The 20261-nt window shown below is 41.9% G+C and overlaps 1 protein-coding gene across 1 annotated transcript in view; it reads right to left on the reverse strand.

Moving 5' to 3' along the window:
- Positions 1 to 20261, reverse strand: part of BMPER (BMP binding endothelial regulator) — a 237607-nt gene that overhangs the window by 47719 nt on the left and 169627 nt on the right. The window lies entirely within an intron of this gene.

Genomic DNA, 20261 nt, shown 5'->3' on the forward strand with positions numbered 1-20261 from the left:
TCTACACTTTAATACACAAAGTATGTCTCAAAGCAGGCTAAATGTCCTTACATTGAGATCACTGTGACACGAACATATAACTGTGTTCCTATGACCTAATAACTGCACTGAGACTTAGGTACACTTAACCTTTCCTGGAATGCCTCCATCATTTTTAAATGTAGATGCTAATAATGATCTTTTTAGATTGTAAGCCTGTGAGCAAGACTGCCTTTTTTGCCGACTGATTGTAGGGTGCTCCAGGACTCTTTCTTGGCTGAGGAACGGGATAAAAATTATTTAAATAAATAAATGTTATATTGTTCCTATCTAATATGCACACCCAAGGCTGTAACTTACATTTCCCTTCACTGAGGTGAATCTATGTATTCTCTGCTACAGGTACACAGATCACTGAGCCCCTATGCAGCTTTTTAATCATTCAGTCCAGATAATTGAACGTGCGTGGGAGGAGAAGGTTTGGTGGTAGGCCCCACTCTGTATTCGAGGAGAGCCTATACATTTACAACTGTATGCTTGTAGAGCTCTATAGGTGATTGGTAATGCTGAAAGAGAAAGGTTCCAGATTGTATGGAGGGGGCCTTAAGCACATACAGTTGTAGTCATGTATGTTCTCTTCAGGCTTTCAAATGCATGTTGTTTAGAGGTGGTGACAACACACAAGATCTGCTTCCTCCCCCGCCCCCCCCCCTGCACTTTCATTGTATTGTCTGAAAAGGGCTTAAGTGATTTAATGGCACTCAACCCATATGCCCATGGCATAAAAAGGCTCGCAACAGCTTTCATATTACAAAATACACATTCTCCCTTATAAAGAGCTTAATCACAGGATAAGAAAAGGTATCTTATATGAAGCAATCTTGGCATCACTGCATCAGAGAAACTGAGGACTGGTGGATGTGGTTCTTTAGCAACATATGGAATTCATGCACCATCTAGAAGAAGAAGAAAACCCTTCTCATTCCTTTTCCTCATTTGGTGCTTGTGCTTTGCCATTTAGAATAGGAAGCTTTGGGGTGGTTTCGATTATTGGAAGAGCCATTAACCATACTGTAAACAGACTGCAGCAGAATGTCTCTAGCACACAAACTTCTGCTTTCAGTTAACATTTGAATTTATAGTGCCTTGGGGTAAATAGTGAACTTGGGCTTTTCCCTCTCAGTCAATATTTGTTCTCAAGTCAATAAATCTTCATATGGACCACAAAACAGAAACCAGTAATTGTTTAATACCAACTTGGCTTCCATTATAGAGGGTAAAGGAAGATTTCAATCTCCCAATTTCCTTTGCATCTGGAAAAACTTTTAACCATTCAGAGTAATCTGTTTGCCTTTAGGCCCCATCTTGGTTATGGATCTTATTCCTTCTCCTTCTGTTATTGCTATACAACATGCAAGAGGCCTTTACCTTGGAATTAGAGCTTGAAACCAGTATTAGTATGCACCCAAAGAACAGCAGAAATCCTAAAATGGCATCTCCTTGAATGTCAGAAAGCCTGTTGACTCCTATAATCTATGCAGCTGTTCATCCTATGCGAGGAAACCTTGACAAGAACCCCAAAGGAAAGGGAGTAGGAAGGGAGAGAGCTATTATTTAGTAATCAGAAAGAGGGTCCCTGTGTAAATGCTTTAAGGTGAAAAAGAAAGACATTCAGTATTTAAGGAAAGAGTTTTGAATTATTAAGGACATTCTTGGATGAGCAGCCTGTGAAGAGTTGTCTGCAACCTTCATGGAAAGAATATAACACAAAGGCCCATAGTTGCAGAAATTATGGCAAGTCATCTTCCAGTCCTGTTTAGGAACATTAGTCTGTAAGATGCATTATAGTAAAACATCTGTCTTAATGGAATAGGACTTAAAGCTGACATCAGAGTGGACAAGTAAGAGAAGAATTAGAAGACAAATCTAAGTTAAGTGCTGTGGACTTGATTCAATTGCTTGCTTTCAGCCAGACAGAAGCCTACAGCTCAGTGGGATACATATTCTACATCAGCAGTATACATCCACTAGTCAAGTGACACACAGTTTGCATGGACAAGAGAGAATGGGGAAAAGAGGAAAAATCTATCTACGTTTAGGATGCCCTTAGATGTGCATGAATAATGCAGAAGCGGTTGGAAACAACAAATCTACAAAATAAATGTTCCTTAGCCACTGCAGTTCATCTTGATGCATACTGATCAAACAGCATCAGACTTTCACATGTGTTTCAGCATTCAGCAGAATATGCTGAAACATTGCCATTCTTGAGTCAACAGCGTATGAGATGCAACTAATTTCCTTGGTGGCCAACGTCTTGGAGGTCAGAAGCCTGGGATGTGTGAGCTATGAACATCAGCCCCTCTATACACCAGGTTGCAACTGTGTTGCTTTTGGGAAAAGAGGAAGAGGATTGTTCCGTCTCAACAGGTTATGACCAGAGAATATGTTAGCTTACCTAGATAAATGACTGCACTAAATCAGGGCAATATATTTTCAAGAGATAAAGCAGTCTTCTAGCAGTTGCACCTAAACGACATGTGTGAACATGAATTGTTATCAGTACTTAAGTGGTCAGCCATCAGCAGGTTGCCTTCACAACGTACTATACCCAAGTTAAATTAACTGCATGCACAGGATGGCCTGTGGCTTCTAGTATTCATTAAAAAAATGTAACTTCTTCTTAGAAATTTCACACTCTACAGAACAAGTGGAATCAGTTCCTTGTTATTACTGCAAAGCTTTTTGCTCAAAGGATGCAGAGAGAAATCAAATTCCTTAATGAGTAAGAAAGCCATCTTCTAAAGAATAATAAACAACTGGCTATACCTGAAAGGAAATCTTAATGGAAAGAAACTAATTCTTTATTCTGTTTAGTTCTCCTAAGCCATTACATAGTCTAATGTTATATACTGTTCAATCTAAACTCTTGATTGAGGAGTTCTACCTTGGCTAGTGATTTCCAACATTTTCCACTCATTTTTCATTTCCGTATTTTTAATATATACATATACATACACACACAATTAGGTACGTGGGTATCAATAAGCACTAATGTGAAGGCTTGTCAGGACTTCTGTAGCTTTCATTGGTTTCATGGAGAGACAGGAATTCGGAGCCTACCAGAACTTCAGCTGAGAAGAAGGAAGAAATTTTGCCCCCAATTCCTGTCCAGGTTATTGCATTTGAGTAAGAATCTGAAGAGGTTACAATGAGGGGGTCAGTACACAGTTTCTGTGGGCCAGTTCTTGAAGCTTCATTCCTAGACATTAATCTGGGAAACATTAATCTAAACGTTAATCTAAAACACTGGATTGCTGAAATCTGAACACAGAACATTTGAAGTCTATGATCTGCTTGGAAAAAAGATCCCAGTTATGACTGTTTCCACACTAGGGGTTGAACCCAACAGTCGCATGAGCAGAAATCTGCTGGCACAACACAGCTTCTGCTGGTGCAAAAGGACTTCCTTGACCTCTCCTCCCCACTGTAGATTCCCCTTGCATGCCCCAATTCTGCTCCAGAATTGGTCCTCCAACCCTCCATAGCAGATTTAGGCGATGCAGGGGGCTGCAAGGGGCTGCAGGGGGGAGGGAAAATCCATTCCACTAGCAGTTTCCATTCTGCTTGCAGATGACCACCAGCATTGGATCCAACCCTAGACATTTAGTGTGGAATCGCCATGTCTCATTCACTCACATTTTAGGGAGGTGAGTCCATGTGATATCACCTTCCATTTGTAATCCTCTCATGTTCTGCTTCTGTCTTTTTCTCTTACCACAGAATGTCCAACTTTAGGATGGAAGAATAGCAAAGGAGTGAGGGAGCAGGCAAAGGGAACATCAGGGCCTTCTCCAAGTGGACTCCCCCCGCCCCCCACAGGGCTAACATCCATGGCCCTGTGGGGAAAAAGAAGGAGCGAGGCAGCAGGCAAAGGGAACATCAGGGCCTGCTCCAGTTGGACTGCCCCTCCCTTGGGAGATGAGAGAGGGAACAGGGCCATCCCACCAGCCTTGCTGACAGTCTACCTAATTCTTTTTTCTCCCCTCCCCATTGCCTTTTCCTTCTGTGTTGTGTCTTTTTTAGATTGTAAGCCTGTGGGCAAGGACTGTGTTCATTGATTGTAAGCCACTCCGGGAGCCTTTTTTGGCTGAGGAGCGGGATAAAAATACAATAAATAAATAAATAAATAAATAAATAAATAATAGCACAGTCTTCGCAGATGTAGAGGCCCTTAGCATGACTCTTATTTATTTTTTAAAGACTTTTGGCTTTGACACGGGCAGAGACGTATCGGGCGTGTGAACCTATCACAGGTCGGCACACATTCCAGATAATCTTTGCGGTGGGCACCATTATTTTTTAAAAATCAAACTTTTCATTAGTTTTAGGAAGAAGTGCAATTCCCAAGGCAGCAAGTGGGTTTTCCTGAAATAGTATGGCAGTCCTTGGTTTCTCTTCTATAAGTCCAAAATAAAATTAATTAATAGTTGCAGACCACACTGAAAAGGCAAAGAGTTCTCGGCTATGGTGCCTGCTCAGTTATACAATGTTTTTAAAAAATATATTCAGTTCCTATCCTAAACACTCACTGTCATTATCAACTACATGCTACACTTGAGCACTGCTGGAATAACAACATTTAAAGCAGTTCTCTTTAGAAAGGTCTTAAGAGAAATGACTCGATATTAATTTTCATGACCTGGATTTGTATGGCTGTATAATGTAAGCAGGACAGCAGTTGCAGGAGTACATAGGAATGAGAAATCGATCCAGTTCCAATCGCCTTATTAACCTTTCGATTTTCTCCCACCAGTTTAATTCCAGAACTTTATCCACTGTACACTATAGAGATGACATGAAGGCTCAGGTTTACTCTCAGGTTTTCTCTGCTATTTGTACCTTTCTCATACCCAGGGGTTTCATTCCCTTCCTTATACATCCCTCCTATTTAGCACCTATAATTTACTTACACAATTTATTTTGAAGATGGAATTTGGATTCTTTGAAAACAATATGGTGTAGTCCACATAAAGATTCCACGCATTGAGGTACATTTCTTGTTTTCAAGAATTTAAAGAAAATCTCATTATTCAACGGGGAAAAATTAAGGCGTTAAATCAGACAATGAGCCTTCATCACTTTTGGACAACACACAATCCCAAAACAGAGCACTATCACACTCACTAATTGTCAGTTATCTGTAATTAACCAAGATTTGCCTTTAGACATTTTGCACAGTGCATTGCAACTTCAGATGAATTCAGACAATTATTACCAAGTGGTAACTTATGATGGTGTGAATGTAAGCTGATGCTTTGGAACATCCTGCCAAGTGGGGAGAAAAGTTTCACCACTCCTTTTTTTCTTCATCTTTCTGATCAGATGCAGATGTGTGGGCAAATTCTCTTCACCATTCGACAGGACAGCCTAACTTCCCCAGGTTTACCTCTCCCTGGATGTCAGGAATTATGGGAACTACTTTTCCCATAGTTCCTGAAGGCTCTGGATGATGCCACAAGTTGAGGTAACATCTAGGACTTGTGGCCCTCCAGATGTTTTGGCCTACAACTCCCATCATCCTCACCATTGGCTATGCTAGCGAGGGCTGATAAGAACTGTAGGTCAAAATATCTAGAGGGCCACATGTTGCCCATCCCTGGTCTAGAACCTAACAGAGGCACTGCCGTGATCCCTTCCCACCCCAGCCTCCTGCTAAGAAAGCTTGAGTAATGAAGAGGGCAGCATTCTGTATCAGGGAGTGGGAATAGGAAGGCCTTTGGGCTCCATTGTATTCCCAGTGACATTATCAGGAGTGTATCAGGGCACAAAACTTTGGAATGAACTTGATGTGACATTTAGTTATTTGCGATTTCTTCTGAAAATTGGAGGAGGGTTAGAACGCTTCCCTAATTGGAGAGAAATAAAAGATATATTTTATTTCTCTTTAGTTTCAATTGGTCAGGAAATTATCTCTCTAGTTTGACCTTGGGTATTCATTCCTAACTAGGGAAGGAGGGCTTATCCATTGCTATTCTGATTGAGCTTTACTGTGTTTTGTGAGGGCTTTGGTACGTTAATTAGATCATTTAGCATACCTACTATAAAATCTGAACTATGTTAGACAATGTTCCTTTATTGTTTGTTTGTTTTTTAAATTCCCTACTAGAGAAATTGAACTGACCTTATAATATAGCAAGAGCAAAACTAATCAATCAAGGATTACCAACAGCTTCCAAGAGTCACTTAGTAAAAAATCATAATGTTTCAGCTGATCTTAGGTGATTTCTGTTTTTGCCTCCATCCTCCCTGAATGCTGCTAAATAATCCCTGTCAAAAATGGCATTTAGCTCTCTAGTCCACAGTAATATTTCTCGAAGATATATTTGCCTTTGAAATAGATCCAACTCTACTAAATGGCAGGCATTTTTCTAACCTTCTTTACAGGGAACGATATCTTAAGGTTCTCCTGCAAAGGTACTTCCCTCCCACCTTCTTCCAGCTTGCACAGATCTGAAACTTGTGCTATATTATCAAGACACTCAGGCAATTTCTCAGGAAGGACGTATAAACGTTTCCAGTAAGAGGAATTCATATAAATTCATTTCCCAAATGGTGCTTCAGCTGTTCTTTGTTGTAAAGCTTAAATGAGAAAACAAAGAAAGCAATCTTTCAGTCCCTTTGCCTCTCCACTACACAAGCAGACATTCCTAACATTTACTTAAGGCCTGAAGAACCACTCTGGCAATCCCCATATATTCCTTGGTCTGGATTGTAATACTAGTGTTTCCCTACACTCAATACCAGGCTGAAGTGAAAACTGAGTCATACCTACACACTGGTCTTCCCACCAAGTTTAGTCCTTCAGTCTTCACATCCAATCAGGTCATGAAGGAAAAATCTCCCTTCAGGCCTTATGAATTTGAAAGCCAGTAGCAGCCCACAGAGGTATCAAATGAGCAGGTATAAGCTTTTTACCATGTTCTTATGCCAGGAGGAGGGCTGAAGAGAAACAGTGATTCAACCAAGAATTCCTGAAACTAACCCAGTAATTCAAGAAGAAATGTTTTCATGAAATGCCTCTTCCTCCAACTTTGTTTCACCAAATCATTTCATTTGTTCATCAGCATGTTTACTTGGGAATACATCCCATTAAACTCAATGGAACTTTCTTCTGAAGTTCTGATCAAATATGCATATTATTGCATTAGTAATATCCAATTCCCTCCTTGTTACCCCCAAAAGATAGCATGCAATGCCTTTGAAATATTTTGAGTCTACTTTTGAATGAAGGATCTTTGTTTTTGTTTTTTTGCAAGATATTCTTGTTAAAAGAAAGAAATCTACTTGTAAAAAAAATGTTTTTCCTAGTATTTCAGGTTTAAAATTATGTTGCATAGAATAAAATTATGTTCAATAAAATATAAGGTCACACAGTGACTTTATATTTTTTATAAAAGGATATTTACCACTGCATTGATCAAATAAAATGAGCTGGTGGAGGAAGGACTTGCCCATTCTGCATAAGTGTGTGATGTTTTGTTGATATTCAACTGCTATCCACTATAATGATGACCTCAGTGAGTGGCAAAGGAAGCAGCCATTTGTTATGTTGGGCACCATTTTAAATTTCCCAAAATATACTTTAGAAAAGAAAATAGGGATTTCTGGAAACAAAATGGCTACAATTCACACACACCCAAGGATTTTGCCACCCCACGCCAAATATCCACAAATCAAAACACCCCATTTCAAGGTGGGTAAAACAGTTGCAGTCTGGTCTTGGTCAATAGATTTTAATTCGACTGAAGTGAAAGTTGAGGGCCTTTTCAAATGTGACATGTTCAGGTGTACACCGAAGGTGTTTTAAAGTGCACCTAAAAATATGAATATGACACAAACCTGTACAACAGATTAACCTGTGTTACTTAGTGGAGTACACTAGTTAATTCTTGCAGAGAAACAGGAAAATACACAGAAAGGCTGATGGGAGCTAATCTGCCTAGTGCAAGATTGAACAACTTGTGGCTCTCCAGATGTTTTCACCTACAACTCCCAGCTTCCCTCGCCATTGGCTCTGCTGGATAGGGCTGATGGGAATTATAGGCCCTAAGTTGCCCAGCCCTGGCCAAGTGCATGGGGATAGAGTAAACTACAGCAAGCACAAATCTTTAACTTTCTTCTGGCATTTCTCTCCACACAATCTCAAATGCATGGAGACTGTGTGGAGGGCCAAGCATGCCTGCCCCATCCCCATCAATACCCTGCGCCGCTCCCTCCCCAACATTGGCCACATTTTGGACACTGTCTGCAGAGCATGTGTACATGCTATGAGCTGGAACCCCATGTGCTCAGGGAAGGGGTGCTGGGTGCAATGGTGGAGGCAGGGCAATTCCCCAATAGGGCTTTTCTGGAAGCATATTTTCTTTACAAGCAATGGAAATATAGAGGGAAAGTATCTAAAGATATCCTGCCTGTGAGGGAACAGTTCACTGCAGGCATGTGTGTATGGCTGGGTTTGTGGTGGGCTCACATGAGGTATCTAAACAACCATCTGCCCCACTCAAATCTTTTAAAACTATTTCCTTATGCCTATAGGGAATTACCCCAAATGACTCTATGAATCTCAGACACATTCCTCAGACAGGGAGAGGCAACAGATCATTATGAAATATCTGGCTCAGAATTCATTGACTCAAGCAATGAACTAAAAAGCTATGATTTCTGCTGCATAAAGATAATACACAGTCACACTCACACACAGAGAGAATGGGAGGTGGAGTATAACTACAGAGAGAAAAGAATTCTGTGTTTCTGTTAGGAACACCTACTTAATAGATAGTTTATTTAAAATTAGTCCACAGACCATTTACATTTCTTTACAAATAAAAGGAACATGCACATGCGAACAAAAATAAATGCTCATAATAATATAGGTACAGCAATTAAATGCTTAATATAGAAACATGGTATGATTGTGTAATTGGGGGGAACAAAACAGTAATTCCTAACATGCTATCTTTGTCAACCAAGAGAAACGTCTAAGTTCTAATTACAAAATAGTATGCTCCGTCATCTGCTTTCCCTATAACATCTTTCCCTGTTTCTAAACTGCAACAACAAAAATCATTAGCTTTCCATAGAGGGAAAGCATGAAGTGAGTCACAGGGGGAATGCACCATTCTTAGACTGTCTGGAAGGAAGCCATTGAGAATCCCAGGTGAGTGATGTCTGTCCAGCACTATAATCTTGTCAGGATCTGGTGTCCCACCCCCACATTCTCCCTCTCAACATCCCACTCCCAGTACCTCAGTGGGAAAGAAGACATCTGTGAATCCTCTGGCATGGCTTCAATGTCTTACAGCTGTAATAACCACAAGCACAAAGATGGGGAGGGGGTTCCTCCACGTTCAGGGTTCCTGAGGTACTTTTATAAACAGACAGAAGCATATAGTTCTCTGCAGTGTATGTAATCCTTACCAAACATGGAGGTGAGGGCAAAGGATAATGGGTACATGTTCATTCTCAGATCAATATGAATCTGAGGTGAGCAATGATATGTTCCCTGACCATACACCTAACTGGCAAACTTCCAGGTCTGAAATCTAAATGGCATTTCTGGATGGTTGCAATAATGTGTGGCTATGTGTGATGGACTCAACCTTGGGGGAGCTGCGGGTGACGACAGCCGACAGGAAGCTCTGGCGTGGGCTGGTCCATGAAGTCACGAAGAGTCAGAAGCGACTGAACGAATAAACAACAACAATGTCCAGACTAATAAAAAAATAATACTAGAAGGGATTTTGAACTAAATATTGCAATAGTCTTTATGAGCAGAACTGAGGGATGAGTGCCTTGATGATAAAATATGGCAGCATGGAATCAAACTGTACAAACTGTAAGCATAGCAGCTTAATATTACATAGAGGCAGGGTTGTGTAGGGATGGGCAGCCGGATTCCCTACCTGCTGGTCCAGGTGGGAATCCGCCTTTGGGGGGAGGCAATCCGTCCCTCCCCCCGGAATCCGTCCGGGCCAGCTCTGCTCCGCGGCAATCCTGCGGAGCCAGCCGCCAGGTCTGCATTGCTGGCACTATGGCCTGCTGCCATTGCTGTGCTGTATCGCTGGGCTAACTCCATACACAAATGGTGTCCACTATGCCAGGGGTCCCCAATCCCCAGGGCCGCGGACTGGTACCAGTCCGTAGCCTGTTAGGAACTGGGCCATAGGGGTGTGCAAAACCCCCTTACCTTGGGTCTGCGAGGGTCCGTGGGGGGGGAGGCAATCCATCCCTCCCCCCTAGAATCCTCGCTGGCCCTGGCTGCTGGCAGACTTCTGGCCTGTTCTTCAAGTAACAGGCTACGTAAATCTTGCATCCCAGCGGCTGGAAGTCCGCCAGCAAAACCACCACCACCCCGGTCCGTGGAAAAATGGTCTTCCACGAAACCAGTCTCTTGTGCCAAAAAGGTTGGGGACCGCTGCACTACGCCATTTGCGGCCGTAAAGCTGTTAGGTTAACCTAAATGCAGCCATTTACGGCTGCATTTAGGTTAATCTAACAGCTTTACAGCTGCAAATGGCATCCACTATGCCATTTGCGTCCCTGTTTTTTCCCACGATAGGCTAGCCTATCAGGCTAACAGGGATATCTGAGGGGGGTGGCAGGTGATGGCAGTATCCCTGCTAATAAAAAAAGTCCTGGCGCTGCACCCGTGAGCCCTGGCTCCACAATAGCACTGCTCATGGAGTACAATATATTCGCACTTAGTTTTAGTCTGAATATTTTAGATTAGTAGAAAGTATGTGCATCAGAAGTCATGCTTTCTAAATACTGTTCTTCACAGTGTTCTTTTCCTAACAGCATTCCTCTCGTTACACTGGAATATTTAAGATAAATTAATTGCAGTGGCACATTCATACAGAATGTGCTTCATAAACTGATTACATCAAATGAGGCCAACTACCATGTTGACTATTAGCATTTCTTTTTTATATATATCCAAGTGGATGTGATTAAAAAGTAATACAACTTAAGAAAAATGAACTATGTGACTTTCTTCTGTGCCAGTGAATGCATCATTTAATCACTGTAATTAATGTGCATTTGGTAGCCTGTGATTGATTTCAGATAAATGAAAAATACATTAATTGGTGAGACCCCTTAGCCACAGATTTGTTACACGTGTTATACTCAATACATGTTCTTAATTTGGCTGTAGCTGACACTAATACATTCACTGGAATGTTACAGTCTATTATTTAAATAGGTATTTAAGGGCACCATCTATGCATGCTTAGGCAGAGAAAAAAGTCCTACAATTCCCAGCATTCCCCATCCAGCCATGGTCTGGGGAGTCCTGGGAGTTGTAGGACTTTTTCTGTCTAAACATGGATAGGACTGCGCCCTAAAAGTTCAATATTTGGATACAGTCATCAGTTTTGCATATAAGACAACACTTATGGGTTCTCTTGAATGTTCCATATTTCAGAGACCTGAAGAAATAACAATGGCTTGATTTTAACAATGCAGTTCAATTAATTATGTATAATTTTACACATGCAGCCTACCAACTACTTGTGGGGCATGGGATTTTTTTTCTTTGCTTATAGCTTGTGCTACAATTTTGCATAAGAATCCCTCCCCCGACGTTTCACACCCACAAATCCAGCAGTGGGTGAATGCTGTGGAATGATTCCACACCACTGGGGAATGTGTGCAACTATCAAAATTCATAACAATGTGGGTGGGTCCAATTGTTCTTTTTGCTGACTCTTGCATAGTGTTTTTAAGCTGTGTTGTTTTAAGCTGCGTTATTTTATTGTTTGATTGTTGTTGCTGTTGTTGAACTGTTTGTAGTTCAATGTTGTTTTTAGTTCAACGCTGTTTGTATATATTGTCAATATGCTTTTATGTAAATGGCTTTTAAACGTCATATATTGTATTTTAATGTTTTAACTTTTGTAAACACCCCAGAGAGCTTCGGCTATGGGGTGGTATAGAAATGCAATCAATCCATCAGTCAATCAGTGCATAAATGGCAAGAGCCTATCCAGCCCAATCAACACCCTCCCAGTAGATTGCCAAAGGTGGGGAACACCCATGCAACTGGCCGCACCTGTGTGGTTATGATATTCACACAAATATCTGCCTCAGTGGCACAGAATTCCACGATGGGGGATCCTATGTATTCCCAAGCCCCTGAATGAGTGTGAGTTAAGGGGGCCAAAACAATAGCCTTTTCCAATTATTTTGGACTACACATGCAATCTTTTCCACATGTAACAACTAAGTCCATGGTAACTGTCCAACACAACTAGGTGTTGAAATCAGTAGGCTTTGATGTGCCTAATTCTGTGCTGGACTGCACCCATGTTCCTAAACGTGTCATTGCTTCATGACCTCAAATGCAACTCAATTTCATGGATTCTGGCTACAGTTATTAATCTGCAAGGAAGTTTCTCCTCATGTTTAGAATATTTTGTTGTTGTTGTTCAGAATTTATTATGATAAGCTCTTTGAAATTTAAGATATTTTCCTTAAATATATTTTAGTATGGTCAGGATCCACAGGGAAGGCAGTTTCACAAGAAAGGCAGCCAATTTTCCCTGCCAGCTGCAACCACTTGTACTGGTGCAGAGAGTATCTCAGTCTTCAGGAACAGAACTCATGGAACTGGAACTATGGTAGGGAGCAGGGTTGAAAGCCCTGGTGTGCAGGTGGAAAGCTGTACCACACCTTTGGTTCCTTGGCCATTGAAATGACTATGTTAATTGGATTTATAGGATTAGAGTTGCCAAAGCCAGCTACTGACACAGAAAGTGTCCTAGTGCCGTCATAGCTACATAGTAAGGAGTATTCAATATACCAATGGCTATTGCCATAGCAGGTGATGAGAAAACAATAATGTCAGCTTTTTCTTTTTTAAAAAATGAAGTTTTCAGGCCCCACATTGACTTCATATACTTTAGATACCTACGGTAATAATTAATGTCCCAAATCTCATGTTACTGTGAAATGATGGTCTAAACTCAGTTGTTACTGGCTCATCATCAAGCAAGTAGATAAGAGAAAACTATGGGGCAAATTCAGTTGATTTCTGTTAGCCTTCCGGAAAATGTGGCTCTCTGCTTGTGGGTTTATGTGTGCGGGAGCAGCACACACAGAAGGAAATGTGTGTGCAGTGGGTAACCAGATCATGCCCTTAAATTTAATCTAGTGCTGGGGTCTCCAACGTGGTGCCCCAAGGGCACTAACATGACTGCAGACATCTCTCTCGGTGCCCACCAGGCTCCCTGCCACTTCTGATTTTAATTTTATTTCTTAAGATTTTTTTAAAAAAAATTAACTGGGAGGTTGCCATGATGCAAAGCAAAATGTTGCCCTCCAGCATCGTCTTTATTTGGGTTACAAAAGAGTGGTTTTGTGTTTTGGAGCTCAGACCCCACCTCTGCCATGTATTTAGGTTACTTTTCTTTTAGTCTCACCCATTTGTCTTCTAGGAAATAAGTGTTTTTGTGACCATGGCAGACATTTTGTGAGAGTGCCCATGACACCCTCTGAACATTCCAAATGTGCCTACTGGATCAAACAGTTTGGGGACCACTGACATTCTTGCTCAGTAAAACAGCGGATAAAAAATAAAGGAGAGCCTAAATGAATAGGTGATGATGGCATCAGTGGTTATAGTTTGAAAAGAAATGGGAAGCTGTACCTCTCCCTTGGACATTTTTCAAACAGCCTGCCAGTTATTTTGCCACTCAGCATTTTAACTTTGCATACATAAAAGTTAACCCAAATACTGGTCTTGCTGTAAGTTTTGGATTCCTAAATAAGGAATAAATCATAACTCAAGAAAAGAATCTTACAACTGAATATGTCATTACAGAAATTTCTTTGTTAATACAATGTCATGAGATGGCTGAAATGCTTGGTAGACTGCCTTTTTTGGTATCTGAGAAGAACATATCCTATTTTGTACTGATCTTGTAGAGTTATATTTCCCAGAATTCTTATCAAAATGAGATCCCTTCAAGAGCATTGTAGTGAAAACTAAGTGAGTGTTGATCTGGACAGAAATGGCTCACACCTCTGATGTTTCTGCACAGGTTTCAAAGAGAAAACAATGCAATAGAAAGAAAGCGATAAGCTTGCCAGCAGTCCTATAATCTATGGAATGTGCCTTTTTTCATAATATAGGAACCCCACAGAATAACTCTCCCTCCCGAGATCAACATGGAAGGAGCTGGGAAGGAAGCTCACCTTCATTTCATACAATAGATGCTGCAGCTGCACAACATCCCTCAAGGATGGCAGTTTGAAGGCCAATGATATGCAGACATCCTCTTTTAAGGCATTTTGGTCAAGACCAGAGTGAAACAACATCTGTGACTTACGAAGTTCGAATCCACTTGCCTGCCCTTGCCTATGCTGGCAGCCCACCCACAAGGAGCAACGTTTATACTCCTCTTCCCTGGGTGCCAGTTCTAATCACGCGCATGGCTTGCATGCCTGCCCCAGCAGTGCTTAGGGACATGTGGCATAGGTTGCCAGTGCTGCACTGCTGGTGGGGACGGAGACGGACAGAACAGTCTTAATCCGGTTCGTGTCTGCTTCACATGTATTCTCCAGTACGACTGTTCTGTCCTGTTTCCATGCAGGTTTTAAAAGAAAAAGATCCTTTAAAATCCAAACAGATTGAGTGATTATTTGTAATGCTTAGGAAGTACTTCAGACATGGTCTGAGGGCTCTCTCTCTTTTTTCTTATGTTTACAAGTACTTGCTGCCTGGAGCAGCTTAGCACACTGGGTTCCTGCGGTACACATAGAAAGCATGGCTGCAATTTACCCTGGGAGTGACAATTAAGGCTGAATAGCCAGGCTAGTTCCTTGGGCAATTTCTGAATTAGGGAGCAATCCTATGTCCCCTAGGCAGCATCTGGGGACATAGGATTTTTCGGTTTCCTGGCTCTGTGCTCGAAGACAAGGCTCTGGACTTGGAGCCAGGAAACCGTGCTCCCCATCGCCACCCCCTCATTGCTAGCAGGGAGAAAACCACACCGGCAGCCTCTCTGCACTCAGTAAACGGAGCGTGACGATGGGTGAAAGAGGTTGTTCCTGGGGGTGGGGAGGAAGCCGAGGAGGTTGGCTTACACCTTTTCCTATCGCCACTCCAGCCGCCTTTCCTCCCTCTCCCCGAAGGCTCGGCTAGACAGGTGAAATCTCCCATCTAGCTAAAATGCAGTGTGAGAGGCATATCCCTGTCTGCATAGTATACTTGTAAGCCTCCGAGTTTGGGGGCTTACAGGTACCTAAGGTGCAACCCATAGAATTGCAACCTGTGTGCATGCATGCATGTGTGTCTGTGTGACAATGGTCCTAGCCTCCACAGTTCCTCTAATATACACATTTTTATACACACTTTACCTAATGCATGCACTTTTTTGCACGTGATTCCCCCCAAATATAATGCAGGTCATTTTGCATACTTTCCCCTAGCATATGCATTTTTGTGCAGAATTTTCCTTACCATATGCATTTTTTGTGTGCATTTTGTTTTAGTTGTGAATGGCATCACAAAATACTGAAAAGTGTGTGGATTTCAGCATAGGTTTGGAAGGTGCGAAGTGGGTAATTTCAAGGGATTTATGGATTTTGTTTAATCCATTCCCTGTGTGTTTTGCTGATTGTCAGGTGTCTTTCATTCCATTGTCCTCTCATTGATGGAATTGGAGTTTTTTTCCCCCTTTGGAAAAGTACACCAAAAAAAAAGTCTACCACAATTTATGTAACTTTTGCTGGTACACAATATTTTGTTTCTTTTACACAGTGGAAGCTGAAGAGAGATCAGAGATTTATAAAACAAGGGTTTTTAAAAAGGCGTATATATATTAGCATAATTTCCACTAACTTTCGTATGATTAAATTTGCATATAATTCCAGAAAGTAAAAAAAAGATCTGCTTGCCGGTGGAATCCACACAACTCAGAAGAAGCTGTTCTGCTGTGGAATCCACGGGTCAAATTCAGAGAAATCCAGTCATTTGAATTCATCTCGGATTTCTCTGACATCCTTAGTAATTTCATATAGAAATTTGGACCAAAGGAACTTCTCATCCATCCCTCGTGGTAAACCCCAACACCTGTTAGAACCTGTTCCTAGACATACTTCCCCCACCACACACACACACACACACACACTACCTGTTTAGTCCTGCAGTCGCTGAGGGAAGCTATATAATGATGCACCTTTAAGGCTTTTGTAACCTGCACTAACTTTAAAGCATTTTTTTTTAATACCCATAACTGTGTACAGTTCCGGTTGTCCTATTTTATAAAGCAGGACTGGGGAACCTGTGGCCCTCCAGATGTTGTTGAACTACAATGCCCATCATCCTTGATCATTGCCTAAACTAAGGCTGATGGGAGTTGAAGTCCAACAACATTTGGAAAGCCATGGGTTCCCCAGCCCTGTTATAAAGGATATCACAGACCTGGAAAAAGTGTAGAGAAGGACACCCAAAATGATCAAAAGGTTGGAGCAGCTTCTGTACAAGGAAAAGCTAAAGCATTTTGGTCTTTTCAATTCAGAAAGGAGATGATGAAGAGGGGACATGACAGAGGTTTATAAACTCGTGCATGGTATGGAAAAGGTGGAAGGTGATCATTTTTTTCCTTCTCTCCTCTAACACTTGAACTCAGGGCCACGTTCAGGATGGTCGCAGACAAAACAAAGGACTTCTTTGCATAATGCATCATTACTTTATGGAACTTTCTGACACAAGATGTAGTTGTGGCCATGGCCTCAGATGGTTTTAAAGAAGGATTAGACAAATTCATAGAGAATGGGTCTAACAAAAGCTACCAGTTTGATAGCAAATGGCATCTCTGGGGTCAAAAGCAGTATACTTTTGAATTCCAGTTGCTAGGGATGAACAAGAGAAGGGAGGTGTTGCCATCATGCCCTATCTGTGGGCTTCCCAGAGGCATCTGCCTGGCAACTGCTGGAAACCCAATTATGGGTTTTTGGTCTGATCCAGCAGGGCTCTTATGTTCTTCATGTCACAGAAATACATTTAGAATTGTGGCACTAGTGTCCTTTAAGTATAAGGCCTCATCTTCAGAAGACAGACCCTTTTTGTATTAAAAAAAACGTTTTCCAGGCCACATACAATATGATTTTTTATTGCGAAAAGATGAAACTAACCATGGTAACATTTGTACATCATTTTGCTATGATGTTTTGTGCCTGCCCTTGCCAAGATATAAATCACTTTTCTTCCTGGTGTCAAGGAATTTATTGCACTAAACTAATCACAAGAAATTTTAAAAGAGGATATAGAGGGAAATCCCAGATACAGAATAAAAGAGCAGATGCAGTGTTTGATGAAATCAAGTCTGATTTCTCAGTGCCTGGTCCACATTTTCAGCTTTCATCACTTACCTGTGAAATATGGCAGAGGTAAAATTGAGCTATTGCTGAAATATATGCAACAGATCTCCCTTGGATAACTGTTCCTAATGCTCTCTGTTGACCTAACGCTACAGAGGAAATTAAAATACTATGAGTGTCATGTGAAACTTCCTCTTCTTTTTGGACTGCACTTCTCCATGGTCATAGCCTTTAGTCCAGTAGATAATATACTGTAGTATTAATATCCTCTGGTACTTAACCTTATTGTACTGAAGCACTATAGTCCAATTCTTAAAATCTCCTTCACTAGCACAGCCAGCAGCTTGAGAGCTGCTTCTGTGTGGTGCAAACCCATGCTACAATGACACATCTGTGTGTGTATCAGGGATGGAAGAATCTGTCAGTTTTGGTTTCTCGCAGTTTCTGATCTCTCCAGTCTTAATTTTAGTTAATCTCAAATTGTGTTTTTTTCAAGCTTGCATGAACATTCATAATGGTTTTGTGCCCATTTCTCCTAATACATGCATGTTTGTATGTGTGGTTGCCCAATATACACATTTTTACAAGCAATTTTCCTAATATAATGGTTTTAATGATATTTTCCCTAATATACACATTTTTGTACACATTTTTTGATTGCAGAAGTCCACTACCAAATTTGGAGAGGTGCAAATTTCGAAGGATAACTGAGTTTCAGTTCATGTAACCGTTCGAAAGTGTAAAATTAGGTAAGATCATATTTAAATGTGAACTGAACTAATTTCTCCCCCATCCCTAGTGTGTGTGAATGATATGACCACATGAGTGGGGCCAACCATGTAGACGTTTCCTGCTTAAATAGCATACTCCCATCCAGTAAAATGCCAATTGTAGGGATGGCGGAGAATTTCTCCCCGAATCTTCGGGGGTCCGAGCGCCAATGCATTCGGCCCCCCGAAATCGGCGGTGAAATTCTCCGCCACCCCCCAGTATGGGACTTACCTTTGGTGAATGTCCCTCCTGGCGGCGGGTCCTGGCGGCGGTTCGTCAGCCTTTCGTCGGGGGCGGGGGCGGCAGCCGGTCTTCTGACCGGCTGCCACCGCCGCCATTACAAAGTAAAGTGTAAAAAACAACCACAACCCCGTGATAGGCTACGTAATGATTAACGTAGCCTATTACGGCTAGATTTCCAAAGTCAGCCGTGATAGGCTACGTAAATCGTTACGTAGCCTATCATGGGTGACTTTGAAAAAAAAAAAAGCACGTACGCAAATGGCGGCGCCCTATGGGCGCCGCCATTTGCGTTACTTATTTGGTCCCGGTAGTCTACATAAAGATTTACGTAGACTACGGTGTAGTCTACGTAAATCTTTACGTAGACTACCGCGACCAAGTAAGGAACGCAAATGGCGGCGCCCATAGGGCGCCGCCATTTGCATATGTGCTTTTTTATTTTTTTCCACAGTCACCCGTGATAGGCTACATAACGATTAATATAGCCTATCATGGCTGACTTTGGAAATCTAGCCGTGATAGGCTACGTTAATCGTTACGTAGCCTATCACGGGGTTGTTGTTGTTGTTTTTTTACTTTTTGTTTCGCGGCCGGGGAGATGGGGCGCTTCTCCCTGGCCTAAATTTCGGCCGGGCGAAGCGGGACGCCTCCCCCCCCTTGCCTGAACTTTGGGGGGAGAAGCAAAGTGCCTCCCCCCCCCACGAAGCACCCCTGCGAAAAGGTAAGTGACTTTCGTACATCCCTAGCCAATTGCATGGGAGAGACCCATGTAGATCCTTCACCACCCTGGCTGAGGGTGACAGGAGTTGTAGTCAAACCTCCAGGTTTGACTACAGCCTAGAGGGTTGTGCGCCTAGAGGGCAAAAGGCTGGGGAAGACTGTTCATTTTGTTGAGGCCCCACTGACATAGTCATGTTATACTACATTTAGGAGCACACCACATGGAAGCAGTTCTCATGTTGTTGGCAGTAGGTGCGAAAACAGCTACAATGAAGGCTTCTTCGGCAGCGGGGTGGGGGTGGAGCCATTAGGGGGTAGCAAGCATATGAATTCTGCAGATGCCTTTCAGCATCAAGAAGTGCAATTATGTACACCTCTTATAGTCACATCACACTTTACATGGCAATCCTTTTTCCCTTGGCTACAGCAATGTAACATGCACAGCTTATATACAGGCTGTAAGGCACCGGCAAATGCCATTCAATATTTGGCCAGCATATACCGGGGGGCCCTAATTCACCACAGTTCTTGTTGTATGGGATGCTCATCTATCTTACGCAGTACACTGGAGCAACACAGTGCAACCATGGCAGAGATTATTGCTGTGTAAACTGTGAAGCAGCTGCTACTTCTACCCATCACTGTACAATCCAAAAACAATCTGCTGTTACTTTTTATATCAAGCAAAATCAAATGCAAAACCAACAACAAACAGTTGTATATTTACTGTAAGATGGTTACCTACATCTGATACTTATCTACGAATAGAAAGAGTTGTCCTTAGAGTTCAGGCCAGAAGTATGTTAACATTGCCATGTCTGACACGAACCTAGGCTTAATTTTTCCTTTGTTCTGACAGTGGATAAAGATAGTTACAAGGAAATATTTTTCAAGGTTTTTAACCCACATACTTAAATGAGTGGATGAGGCTGTCCACTCAACCGTACTAAGCAAATCTGTTTTAAAAGCTCATAAGACAGGCTTCTAAATAGCAACTCTTCTGGTCACCTCTGGTGAGTAAGAATCTCAACCATGTGATGGCAAAAGTGCTATAAACTATCCACTCTCATTTGAAAGCATTTCCTTTCATAAATCTTTGCACAGACAACCATTTAAATCCCCTCGGCGCTCCACCCGCCCTGCATTGGATAGGCAGTCAC

This window comes from Heloderma suspectum, chromosome 5 (genome assembly GCF_057233095.1).
Source record: "Heloderma suspectum isolate Gila_16-S chromosome 5, 16-S_ref, whole genome shotgun sequence".
In the NCBI taxonomy this organism is placed as follows: domain Eukaryota; kingdom Metazoa; phylum Chordata; class Lepidosauria; order Squamata; family Helodermatidae; genus Heloderma; species Heloderma suspectum.